Genomic DNA, 14,470 nt, shown 5'->3' with positions numbered 1-14,470 from the left:
ATTTTGAGACAAACTCGGACCTTTACATGTACGAGAAGGTCCGAGTTTGTCTCATACAAAAAACTCTAATACATCTCGCCCTGGGTGTGTCTTCAGTGCACATTTATAATGGTTGTTTGGGTGGTATGCTTCTTTGTTTCCTGAATTTCCCTCCCTTCCCCTCCCTTTCTTTCTTTTCTTTTTTTTTTTGTATGTTATTATGACTGATATGTGAGTAGTTGGCTGGAAACAATGGCATGCCAGTAGCCATCTTGTTCCACTGGTGAGGTGCACTCCCATTCAATACACTGGGTAGGCTGATTTCACCCTCCTGGGGTCAGCAGCTCCACGTGGCCAGGTGGGCTGGTAGGTGTTATTGGTATGGGAGCCTGAAACCTTCCACCTCTCCGCTATTATTGCCACTGAATAAACTGTCATCAGCCACTAGGGCATTTATAATAGAAATTATTTTTACTGATGAAATTTACATTTAAGTGCAATATGTCAAAAATGTTATGAAATAAGACTTAGTGAAAACCAACCCCAATCTGGTCAGTGCATGGCTGGTGGCTTCATTTTGTTTTGGGGAGGCACAAACCTCCAAGAGGCTAGCAGCCCCATGCTAAGAAGTACTGAGGTTCTTCCCAAAAACTCTGGGCTTTTGGGGCCAGGGTAATTTACAAGAATTGAGGCCCTCAAGTGGCCCAAGTCTTGTTTTTGGATCTCTAGTGCCCTAGCTGGCGCTGAACCCATGGCTTGTGATCTGTGTGTTGGCAATGCTAACCACTGTTTGCTTTTATAGGATGAGACCTAATAATTGCTAGCCTTCGGCAGAGAAGTACATTTCTAGGAGCAATGTAATAGCTATACAAACACACAAAATGGCATGTGTAATGCAAATTAGGGATGTGCGCTGGCCCCTGTGTTTTGGTTTTGGATCTGTAACTCCTTTAAGGTTTTGGATCTGGATTTGGATTTGCAAACCACCCTCAAATGTTTTGGTTTTGGATCTGGATTTTTGAAATAAAAAATAGTTAAAAAGTTTTAAAAACAGCTAAAATCATGTAATTTATGCAATTCAAAACCTGAAATTCGGATTTGAAATCTGAAATCCGAACCGCAAAAAGATCAGAACCGCAACCCAAATTTACCCGGATCTCCTCAGGAGATTAGAACCGCGACTCGGATTTACTCAGATTCACGAAATTCAGGTGGTTTCGGATTTCTGGAGACCCGAACCGTACATCTCTAATGCAAATAGTACCAAAAATTCCCTCACCCTCATAATTTATTTAAGCCATGCATCAGACTAAACCAAGCAATTTTATATATGAAACATGTTATTTAATTGAAAGTGGTGGTTCTTCAGGGATTCAAATTTCATAAGATGTTTGATCTTTTGCATAGTGCCATTGATAGGATGTAGTCACCATCCTGGTGTTCGGCAATCAGAATCCCGGTTCCAAAATCCCAACCGCCGGCATTCCGCTGGTAAGTATTAGGGTTAGGGGGAGGGTTAGTTTAGGGCTAGGCTTTAGGGAGAGGGTTAGGGTTAGGCTGCAGGAAGGGGGTTAGACTGCGGGAGGGGAGGGTTAGGGTTGGGCTGCAGGAAAGGTGGGTTAGGGTTAGGCTACATAACTTCAGGCTGACCGCCGGGATCCCGTATCCAACCCCTGCTGATAACAATTTTCCACCCCTCCATACAAGAGGAGGAGGTGTGAACTGTGACGTATGCTGGGTGTTTTGCATTGTACTACAGGTGTTTTTTGTAAATGACCTCCTCTATGAAACAGTTGTATGAAGCTTGCAGTCATTAAATAAGCATGGGTATTTTCAAACTGCATGATATAAGCTGAAATTGATTTTAATGTATGTAGTGAAGGGTGTCCTGTAACATTTTTTTTCACTCAAGTACACAACAGTCAACATTTTTTTTTCCGTTGCTATACTTTTGTAAACGACCATCTCATCTCCCACATCCATGGTTGATTATTTAGAATAATAAGCACATGTAATTAATAATAGCAAAGCATGGTACCAGGGCCGTGACTAGGGGTGTGCGTGTGGTGCTACCACACAGAGGACCTCATTCAGAGTCGGTCATTGCGGCCGCACGGTCGTACACATACGATGTTTTTCTTTCTGCGCCAGCGCACGGCTAGCAGTGCGCATGTGCGTACAAGCTCTACCGATCAAAAATACTGTCGGTCGTAGGGCTTCCGACACGGAAGTGGATTGCTAAAGTTGATTGACAGGAAAGACCGTTTGTGTGAGTATACGGGGGTGGTGGTCTGGAAACGGAGGCGTTCTTCAGCGTTTCCAGGCGTTTTAGGGGAGTGCATAAATTACCTGCTTCGTACGACCAAGAATTGCGGATGCATGAAAACGTCACTCTACGAACAGGCTGATCGTCCAGGCTAAGGTAGGCAAGAAGCGTCCGTAAGCCACAACAGTACAATCGTTAATCTGATGTTACCTGTGATGTTTCGATTTGGAACCACACAAACCAAGCTGCTAAGATTGCTGCATTGTAACTATTAACACTGCTAATTACCTTGTAACTCATTTCACTTGCATGTGCATTAGGGAATTCATAACACAAATGTTTATTTGTGCTTTTTAAACAGTTTTTGGATAAAACAGTTTTTAAAACATCTAGCATTGTGTTTTGCGTAGGAGCCTTTTCAGATACCACACTTTTTAAAGTATACATTGATATAGTTAAAGATAGACATTTTTGGTATGAAATTTTTTTATTTTGTTGAAATTTGCCTTTCATCACAATGTAAATAATAATTGTTTCGGCAACATTTGTATATAATTAAAATAATGTTAAAAAAAAACAATAAACATTTTTTGTTAAAAAAAATAAAAGAGCTTGAGACATTGGTGCAAAGAAATATGGGAACTGGACAACAGGTGAGGGTGGAGATATCCAGGGTTACTTGCGTCGTTTGGGCCGGCTTTGAGGAAGAGGTAAGCTACGGACAGCCGACTGGCATGTAACACGCCGACTGGCCTGGCCAGAGGTAGATGGGATTTCCTCTGGCCTAGGCATAGGGCTCTCCATACTTGCGGGGGTGGCTGTTGGGCTGCCAGAGGTGGTGGTCCTGGGAGGAAGGGAGTCTCGCTCCATCATGGCAGGTGGGTTGGCCTGCTCCTGGGTATTGGCCAAACGATCTAGGGCCCCAGCAATGGTCTCCAGGGCCACTGCCACCCTCACCAGAGTGGTCTCCATCCTCAGAAGAACACATGTGTTCTCCTGAGTTTGGGAGACCAACCTGGTGAGGAGAGGCACTGCTCGGTCTAATGGTTGCCCTGGAGTAGACTCCACAGGGTCCCCAGATGGAGTACTTGGATCCTCCCCTGCAGAGTCTCCATCTGTGCTGGACCCAGACCTGACCTCAGGAGCAGGCACTACCTCCTCTGAGTCTGGAATATAAAAAAAAAAATTTTATTTGTTTTTCCCGAAAAAAAAAACATAGACGTTTCAGCTTTATACTTTTTGCCTAACAAAATTAAATTACCTTCTTGCACATGTGAAGCGTTGAAGTCGGCCATGTCAGTGTCCATAGTGGACACGCCGACTATCTCCTCTTCCGTCACACATCCCTGAGCCAACGTCTCCAACCTTGTCAAGGCCAGCTCCTCAGGGATGGGACTACCACCTGTCCCCGCAGCATGGTCCACCCTACTCTGTAGCTTCCTCTTCAGTTGGTACTTGAAATCCGTCCAGCTGTCAATGTTATTTTTGAAATTTAAAGTGTTAGTTTTTTTAAATAAGATCAAGCATTGGACTTCAGTACACTCACAATATCATTTTCTTACCGTTTTTTACGACTTTCTGTGTTCTGTAGGTTGTCCCCACACCATTAACAGCCCTGGATATCTCCTCCCAAATCCTGTCTTTGGCTCCAGCCCCCATATTTCTGGGTGCATTGACTAGGTTCTCCATTGTCATGGTCACCAATATCTCAAGCTCGATCCGTGAAAATGGAGGGTTTCTTGGTCTTGGCCTGCTTGGGCCCGCCTCCTCCTCCTCTACTGGTGGACTTTGATTCCCAGCACCTACAACAATTTTTAAAATAGTAAAAAAAAATATATATTTTTTTTTAGGGAAATATGACCAGTTCTTGTGTTGTGTAAAAAATGTGATTTGCACTTACCTGGCTCAGTTGGCCTCTGCTCACCATGCTCCTCGGTTGACATTCTGCTAACCTGTGAGAGAGCATGAAGAATACTGCTTGTGCAGACTTTTTTTATAGATGTGATCGCACCCCTAGAGTGGTCACCCGTGCATCCTTATTTCCCTAACTACAAATGCACACCTTTCCTGCATTCCGTAATTACTGTGTGGGTTGTGCTAGATGTGAGCGCATCCCTGGATAGGTTACCCGTGCATCCTTATTTCCCTAACTACAAATGCACACCTTTCCTGCATTCCGTAATCACTGCGTGGGTTGTGCTAGATGTGAGCGCATCCCTGGATAGGTTACCCGTGCATCCTTATTTCCCTAACTACAAATGCACACCTTTCCTGCATTCCGTAATCACTGCATGGGTTGTGCTAGATGTGAGCGCATCCCTGGATTGGTTACCCGTGTATCCTTATTTCCCTAACTACAAATGCACACCTTTCCTGCATTCCGTAATTACTGCGTGGGTTGTGCTAGATGTGAGCGCATCCCTGGATTGGTTACCCGTGCATCCTTATTTCCCTAACTACAAATGCACACCTTTCCTGCATGTTTCAATAATTGGGGTTTGTGTTCTTTATTTAAGGCAAAGCCAAATGTTCCCTTACTTGTGGGTTGTAGTAGGAGTGTTTGGTTGTGCAGGAGGTGTTTGATAGTACTTAAATAGTTTGCAGTTGATTGAGAGGTGCTTGTGTGTGTTGTTTGAGAGGTGCTTGTTTGAAGTTGATTGAGAGGTGCTTGTGTGTGTTGTTTGAGAGGTGCTTGTTTGAAGTTGATTGAGAGGTGCTTGTGTGTGTTGTTTGAGAGGTGCTTGTTTGAAGTTGATTGAGAGGTGCTTGTGTGTGTTGTTTGAGAGGTGCTTGTTTGAAGTTGATTGAGAGGTGCTTGTGTGTGTTGTTTGAGAGGTGCTTGTTTGAAGTCGATTGAGAGGTGCTTGTCTGTGTTGTTTGAGAGGTGCTTGTTTGAAGTCGCTTGAGAGGTGCTTGTGTGTGTTGTTTGAGAGGTGCTTGTGTGTGTTGTTTGAGAGGTTCTTGTGTGAGTTTTTTTTTATTTTTTTTATTTTGGTTGTGGTATTTTTTTGGGGGGGTTTCTTTAGTTTTTTTGGGGGGGTTGGTTTTTTTTGTGTTCCTTTCTTTTTGGTGTTTGTTTTTTGTGTTCATTTCTTTTTGGTGGTTCTTTTTTGTGTTCCTTTCTTTTTGGTGTTTGTTTTTTGTGTTCATTTCTTTTTGGTGGTTCTTTTTTGTGTTCCTTTCTTTTTGGTGTTTGTTTTTTGTGTTCATTTCTTTTTGGTGGTTCTTTTTTGTGTTGCTTTCTTTTTGGTGTTTGTTTTTTTGTGTTTTAAATTTTTTGTGGTGGTGGTTTTTGTGTTCCTTTTTTATTTTAATTTTTTGTGTTTTGTTTTTGGTGGTGGTTTTTGATTGACAAATTTGAGTGCTTCAGACTTTTAACAAACCCTGTTAATTGGTGTGCTTGAGCCAGTTACTTGATTGGTTTGGTTGGCCGGGCTTTTGTCTTTTTCCAAAATCCAACGTTATTCGAAGAATCAAGTAAGTGTGCCAGCCTACTCCATTTTGATTTTGTTTGTTTTTTATCAACAATCATAAAAAAATTAAATTTTTTGATACTAATTTTATATTTTTTTAAATATTTATTAAAGGTGTTTAACACTTCATTTTGGACTTGAATCAGGTAAGTGACTATTTATTCAAACCTACACTTATTTTTTTTTGTTTTAAATTTTTGATAAAATTTTACTTGGAATATTGTTTATTGATCTATTTTTTAAATGTAAATTTGTACATTTTACAACAATTCATATTGGCGATTTTAAAAATTAAGCATGGTTTTAACACTAAAAGTAGTAATATTGGTTTGACCTCAAAAAATCTAATTTTTTTTTATTCCCTCTAATTTTAAAAACGTACAACAAATACACATGTAGTGATTTCTGAAGATGGCACTGCCCGACCCTGTAAGAATATGCACCATTATTATAAAGCTAAGTATATTTGCACAAATAATCAAAAAACACTCTGTAGAACCAATTAAAATTATAAATTTAACTTTACAGAGCGATGTTGGACAGCTAATAGTGGCCATGTTGACCCCCACCAACCTTCCTCAGCCTCCTCCTGGGCGTAGGCATAGGAGGCGTGCAAGGGCCAAGATATATAGAACATGTGTCACCCTTTTTGGAATGCCTGATGATGTGGTTGTAACCACTTATCGCCTGCCTCCAAATATTATCCTAGACACTCTTTCAATAATAAAGAATGATCTAGAAAGTTAGATTAACATTCCTACAGCAATCTCACCACTTACACAGTTGTTGGCGGTGTTACATTTCTGTGCCTCAGGGTCCTTCCAAACCACTGTGGGGCTGGTGGGTGCCCTCTCCCAGCCCTCATTTTCACGGATCCTGAGGCGTGTGCTAGATGCATTTTTCAATCATCTAGCACATTTTATTAGTATGCCTTTGGATATAGAAGCCCTTGATGTGGTAAAGCAGAAGTTTTTTTAAATTGCAGGCTTTCCACACGTTATAGGGGTAGTGGATGGCACTCACATAGCACTTCAGCCCCCTGCATGCAGGGAACAAATATATAGGAACCAAAAACATTACCATTCCCTAAATGTAATGGTGCTATGTGATGCCTCCCTCCAGATCCTCTCCCTGAATGCAAAATTCCCAGGCTGCAGCCATGATGCGTACATGATCCAGCATTCAGGGATTTGGCCAAAATTAAGCACACTGCAAGCTGGTGATGCGTGGATTCTTGATAAATAAAAATCCAGTATGTATTTCTAGAAATAGTGTAAACAGGTTCTCATGGTAAATGTATGTATCTTTTGGTGTCCCATTTCCATCAGGTGACAGTGGATATTCTTGCATGCCCTGGCTGCTAACTCCTTATTTGACTCCCACACCAAGGCCCCAAACTCACTATAATGCCGCGTTTACTGCCACCAGGCAGGTGGTGGAGCGCTGTGTTGGCCTTTTAAAGGGCCGGTTCCGGTGTCTCCATCACTCTGGTGGTGCACTCATGTACTCGCCGGATATGGTTTCTCGCATTGTTGTCCTGTGTGGGATTTTACACAACATTGCAATAAGGAGTCGAGTACCCATGCAGCCAGAGGAGGCCTTGCCAGAGGATGGCCCCCCGAAGGAAGGTGTTGTGATGCTGTCGGGGAGGGCCAGACGTGATGATGTTGTTTCACTTTTTTTAGGTAGGTATATTTAAAAAAAATTTAAATTACATTTTTTTTTTACCAAATATATTTTAATGTGTACCTTTTTCTTTTGTTTTCTTTTCCTACCAACCAAATCACAAAACTTTCCAAAACCTGCAAAAAAAATGGAACCCATTGGCAATACCCTGTATGTTTTTGGACAACTAACACATTTTGCACGGATATCCCCCAACATGTTTAGTTAATTTGCCTTTTGTTTTAGTAATTTATATGTTTCCCAATCAAAAATCTGTTTGTTTTTTACTATAGTTGTTTATGTTTGACTAAGCCAGATGTTTTATTTGGCCAAACCATGAGGACATTTGCTATGTGTGAATCTGTTATGACATTTTTTTTATCAGTAAAAGCCTGTTGGCAACATGTTTGTTATTTAATAAATGTTTTAAGTGAAAGACAAATGTTGTTTTTTGTTTGTTTGAAAAAATTGAAAGCCATTTTGAGGTGGATAATGTATGCCAATCCATAATTAAAAAATATTCAACATTACTGCAAATGTTCTTAAGGTTTACTAATACATTTTTTAAGTTCTTACACTATGGAAAGGCACCCACCTTTGGTCCAAAATTTTATTACATGCAGAATTACACCCTTTAATGTGTGGCAAAAAAGAGGACAAATGTTTGAAATACAAAAACTTTTTTTTTTTTTTTAAAGTATCTTAAAAATGTAAAAAAATGAAAACAAACAAACTACACATCCTCCAAACACCCCACTAATCTTTGTAGGCAGCAGTAGGCCTGCATTAAATAGCCCGAGGTCTCTCTCAGGTCCTCCCGAATTTCCCTCAGGATGTGGGTTAGATCTGTGGAAAATTAAAAAATTTTGAGGATTAAATACTTCATTAAAATTAGAAACATTTGAACATTACACATTATTCAATGTATCAAAAAGTGTTTAAACACACTGATGTTACGGTGTGTTTGAAAGTATCAGACACACAACATTATTAATAGGTTTTTACTTTTATGTTGTTAAACTAATTTGAAACCCTAACTATGTGGCATAAGCCAAAATCCACTATGATGATGTTACAAATAATGGGAGGTGTATTCTTAAGTCATGATGGCCATATCCTTAAAACACAATGCACGTATTCACTTCTAGAATGTTGTTGTTAAACCAAAAATAGAATGTGTTTGTTTGCTATGGAAAACATCACTTTGCCTAAGTACATTAGTACATTTTAAACGCAGTGTTCACAACATAAACAAGGGTAGTCTGGTTCCTAGCACCTTGCCAAGTTTGGTGACATGTTTTTTTACATTGTAAAATACTAATCCAAATGTAATCATTATTTCCTAAAACTCCAAAACATTTTTTAAAAACCACTAAACCTATATTTTTGTGGTCCCCAATAAAAAAAAGGGCCAGCCACTAAACATAAGGTCGTAATTCTGAAAAACAGCATTACTGCGCAATGATGTTGAACCCCATACAGCAAATTTTTAAACCAACAAAAAAGGTCAGAAATTTGTACAAATACATGGATAACAACAACACCCAAAAAATAAAAAATAGAACAGATGGTGCCAGAGATCCTTCGGATGAGGGAGAATATTCGGGAGTGGGGGGAATGGTTGAAGGGGAAATGGAGCAGGAAAGATCACAGGAAGGGGAGATTTGAGACATTTGGGATTGGGTAGGGAAGGGAGGAAGACTTCAGGAGGATTGGAAGAGGGAGGGAGGGTTACTGGGGGAGTATGGTGGTGGGGAGGGAGGGCTGGGTTGAGGAGATGCAGGTGAGGGCTGCTGGTTTCCACCAGCATGTCTTTGCCTTCTGCGTGCCCTTCTCTGTCTCCGCTTTGCTTCTAAAATGTAAACATAAAATCCCAAAATAAAATTATTTTAGAATTTCGGCTACACAATACAAGTACACTTTACACATTCTGGACAATAGGGACAACATACAGGAGGGATGTTTAACATTGACTAAAATAATTGGCAAAGGAACATACATTTTTAACAGTCCACTAATTATTACTGTTAAACAAACGCATACTTACGTCTGCGTATTTGCGCCCGCAAATTCATGAGGAGCGCAGGCGACCGGCGGCGCAGGTCCGACCAGCGCCTCTCTAACTGGGCAATATTGCGCCTATACCCCGCTGATCGGAGGGCTTGCCTCACCTCCGCATAGGCCGCCCGCTTTATGCGGTTAGAAATGGGCGGTTCTGCGGACGTAATCCGCCTGTCCAGTATGTTTACCAGGATAAGCAACTCTCTCCTGGTAAAGGCTGCGGCTCTCATGATGGCAATGGCCAATTTTACAGAAAACATGAAATATACATGGGGTACAAAAAATATGATTGGCTAAAATATTTACACTTTCCTCAAAAAATACACTATTGGCCAATCCTTTAATCATGTGTCCCGAAAAATAAGGTCACATTTGATTGGCTACAACACGCAGTGTGCAATTGCAAACATAAGAGTGCAAATGATCCTAACGCAAAATGCACATGCATTTATAAAGTTAATACAATTAGCAAACGAACATTCACAGTTAATAAACCTTACTTTGTTTTGAAAATTGTGTGAAAATAAAACAACGGAGAAAACAACCACGAAATGAAGTTTATTGACACATGATAAAAAACTTGTTTTAAAGAACAGCAAGAGTTAAACAATTAATTAGATAATTGACAACAAGCTAATAACAAGCTGATTGATAGTCCATGTAAACATGACATGTGACCATCAAAACAGCACATACGGCTGCAACCATCAGAACATAATTAGCATACAGCGACTGACAGCGCCTGACTACGATTGACTCGTTCATTCGTTCGTTCGTTCAGATCAGCCCTGCTGTGCGATCGGATTTTGCGGTTGTTGGTCGTACGACCGTGTGGCCGCCACGACCGACTCTGAATGAGGTCCAGAGCGCAAGGCCCTGTAGGTGGCACCTTGGCTGCCCCATGGTCCGTGCATCTGGCTAGTAAGTTACCTGGAATAGCACCCTGCAGCCAGAATCGCTGCTGTGGTGCCGCCCAGAGCATCCTGAGAATGCTTCGGACACTGCTGCTCTTCCAGGCACTGGGGGTCCTTCCCCCCAGTGGCGTAACTAGGGCAGGGCGAGTGGGGTGCGTGCCGTGGGACCAGCGGTGCGGGGGGGGGCACCGCCGGCCACGGTCCGGCCCACCCTAGTTAGTCACCAGTGTAGCGCCGACCGCAGTGAGTGCGGTCAGCGCTACACATTTACACAGGACCGGCGCTAGGCTACCAGCGCCGGTCCTGTGCTGCATGGCTGAGCCCATTCCCTCCCCCTGAGCGCTTGCCCAATAGCGCTAGGAGGCGGGCTCAGGCTGTGCATAACACACGCATCGCCGCCAGCTGTGGGTAATGGGACAGACGTCATGATATCATGACGTCTCTCCCATAATGCTGAGCGCGCCAGCCCGGGGAGGACTGGCAGGTGGTGGCGGGAGCGGTGTCACGGACCGGAGCAGCAGCAGCGTGGATTCATGTAAGTATATTTTTATATATATATTTTTTAAACCTGACTGCACTACTGGGGGCACAACGGGGGAGGGGGGTGGCTACTACTGGGGGGACCTCTACTGGGGGTGGGGGCACAATGGGGGAGGGGTGGCTACTACTTGGGGCACCATTATTGGGAAGACCTCTACTGGGGGGGCTACTACTGGGGGCACTTAATCGGGAGGGGGAACCTCTACTGGGGACTACTACTTGGGGGGGGAACTACCACTGGGGGCATTATAAAAGGGGCCTACTACTAGAGGCACTGCACTGGGGGACCACTACTGGGGGCAATAATAGGAAGGGCCACTACAGGGGGCACTGGATAGGGGGGATCACTACTGGGTGCCTGCATAAGGGGGAGCACTACTGGGAAAACTGCATGGGGGGGACTACTGTTGGGGGCACTATATAAAGGGCACTGCAATGGGGAGGGACTACTACTGGGGGCACTATATAAAGGGCCCTGCATAAGGGGATACCGCTACTGGGCATACTGCATTGTGGGGACTGCTACTGGGGGCACTGCATAAGGGGGAACACTACATGGGGCACTGCATTTGGGGGGCCACTACTGGGGGTACTGAGTAAGGGGAACTAATTGGGGGCTGTATAAGGGGGACCACTACTGGGGATACTGTATAAGGGGCACTACTATGGGCCTGCATAAGAGGGACCACAACTGCATACTGGGGGTACTGTATAAGGGGTACTACTGGGGTTAAGGTGCATATGGATAGGAATGTTCAGCGTGAAAATAAAGGGGTGTGTCATGTTGACATGCTCCATTTTTAAGTGACCACACCCATTTTTTTTTACGTGCGCACCTTTGGCGCGCGCACATCGGGGAGGGCTCTCTTTTCATATTTGCCCTGGGCTCCTAGTTATGCCACTGCTTCCCCCTCAGCATGACATCATGCGCTCAGGGGGCGTGGCTAGCACAGGGCTCCATAACATCAAGTTGAAGCGCTGTATGTTACCGAAGACTTTTGTTTACTTCTCTTTATACAGGATATTAAAAAAAGAAAACATATTTCAGTCATCATAAAATTCTGTTTTCATTCCTCCCGATTTGGTCGGGAGCCTCCCGAATATCGGGTGCCGCTCCCGACCCCCTGGAAAGGCAGGCAAGCCTCCTGGCTGCCGCCTACCCCCCCTGGACTACTAGTAAAAACCCTAGCAGTGGGGGGGGGGCCCGATGACATGGTTCGCGCTGAATCGCGTCATCATGGCTCCGCCCCCTGCTTCACAATGCCTTTTTTCGGCATTGTGAAGAGGGTGCGGGGCCACGATGATGCGATCGTGCGGTCACGCACCTGGCCCCGTCCCCAAAACGGCATCATAGCCTGGCCACGCCCCTCGCAGGGACATGTCCGCACGATCGCGTCATTGTGTAAATTATGACATAAAGCTATAACTGTCACAGCTATGGCTCCATTTTGCAACCCAATTAAAACAGAAACCAATTCTTGAGGAAAAAAGACAAGAGATTCTAGTTTCTGAGGTGTTTTTGCCCTTTATTGCATTTTGTTATGATTTGTTCCAGCACGGAGATCCAGGAGGCAGAGACCAGAGGTGGAGTATAAAATGGGAGCAATAAATAAATTGGCGTCTAAGGAGGGTGAACGCTGTGCACAAATAACAACAGAGCTTCAGTGACTTAGGATTCAGCCACCATGGTTATGAAGTCTGTGAATACAGATGAGGGTACTCTGGTTAGGAAAAAAGATCTTTACATACAAAGTTTCAATTTGAAAAATAAAATTAAGATCTACTCTATATTTTTGTGGCATGTTATAAACATACTTGCCTACCCTCCCGATTTGGTCGGGAGCCTCCCGAAAATCGGGTGCCGCTCCCGACCTCCCGGGAAGGAAGGCAATCCTCCCGGCCCTGGCGATGTGTTCGCACCCCCCCGCGCTTTTAAGTAAAACCCCGGCAGCAGGGGGGTCGGTGACGCAATTCGCGATGAATCGCATCATCGTGGCTCCGCCCACGGCTGCACAATGCCATTAATCACGGCCCCCAATGCCGCGTCATGTGCTGGGCCCCGCCCCCTTTGGTCGCGTCACGCCCCCAGCCCTGTAAGCCCGACAGCTCCCTCCCGGAAGGAGGGAGCTCAATGTCGGCAAGTATGGTTATAAACCTCATATAGGGGCCTAGTAATCAACACTAAAATAACGTATTTAAGGACATTTTCCTTAATTAACGTTATATTAGTATTCATGAACACACTGATATCTCCTGTGCTAAGTCCCCCTGCGTTAATTTCCACACTCCCCATACATTAGTACATTAGTATGGGGATATGGAAATTATGGTATTCATCAAATTCCGAAAATTATGTATTTTCGGAATTTGATGGTGTTACCATACGCCACTGTGAGGTGGCATATAGTAGGTAACACTTACCTGCTTCCAGCTGGGCAGGTCCCCCGGCGTTCTGGTCTCTCCTCTGGCTCCGCCTGCTATGCTGACATTGTGTTCTCCCAGCAGAACACAATAAAGTTTAGGGGAAAAAAAAAAAGTTTTTTTTTTCTTTCTAAACAGTACTGTGTTCTGCTGGGAGAACACATGACAGCGTAGCAGACGGAGCCAGAGGCTGCTGCGCGGCAGGTAAGTACTGGACGAGAAGGGGGGGGTGAGCGGAAGGGGGAGGGGGGAGGTGAGTGGAGGGGGGGACACAAACTTACAGCATCTGTAGGTAGGGCTGCGCATGCGCTGGTTTTACAGATGTAACAGCGCATGTGCAGCACGGATTCCAGCTGCAGTAGAGAGGGATATCTATCTATTTCCTGAAAAGCTGTCATCGCAAAACTGACAGCTTTTCGGAATAGATAGTTGATGGAGAGGAGGAATGATGAATTCCTCCGGTAATTAGGTAGAACTCCATGCGAGTTCTAAACCTAATTACCTCCAGAGAAACTTTAGGTATGATGAATAGGCTCCTCAGAGTTGTACGCAATGCCGATATTTGTACTGAGTTGAGCGATTATCAGTAAACCGCCCATGTGCCTGGGTTGCACAGCGCATGCATCAAGGTACATTACCATAGTCGCTCGCAGCGCCGTGTTTACTCACAGTGTGATTGACAGTCAGGGAGCATTTGGGAGAGGTAACGGGGAGTGACGGTAAAGTACGCAGGCACAAGGCGACAAGGCAGCATGTCACGTCCTGCATCGTATGCAAGAAATATGGCTCCGGCGTCTCAGTTCCCACGGCCATTCTGCAGGACCATAGGCTTACTCAGGACTATGATAATTGTATAATCTGCGATGGGTGCTGCGTCTTTGTACGCAAATGCTGTGACATTTTACGCAGATGTTTGGATTTACAAAGTCGCAGGTGGGCGTCTCACTACATCGCCTAGTGGTTACTACATTTGTATATTCTCACAGAGCAAAGATGCAGCAGTAGCAGAAATAGTGTATAACCCTGAATCAGGCCCATTGTTCTATACTTGCCGACTCTCCCAGAAGTTGCAGGAGACTCCTGATTTTTTGGGTAGTCCCCCACACCTCCGGAAGGGTAGGCAGCTCCCCCACACCCTGCCCACTTCCTAG

This window comes from Taudactylus pleione, unplaced genomic scaffold (assembly GCF_031769625.1).
Source record: "Taudactylus pleione unplaced genomic scaffold, aTauple2 ptg000726l, whole genome shotgun sequence".
In the NCBI taxonomy this organism is placed as follows: domain Eukaryota; kingdom Metazoa; phylum Chordata; class Amphibia; order Anura; family Myobatrachidae; genus Taudactylus; species Taudactylus pleione.
The sequence above is the reverse complement of the archived record's forward strand: the minus strand, read 5'-3'. Positions refer to the sequence as shown.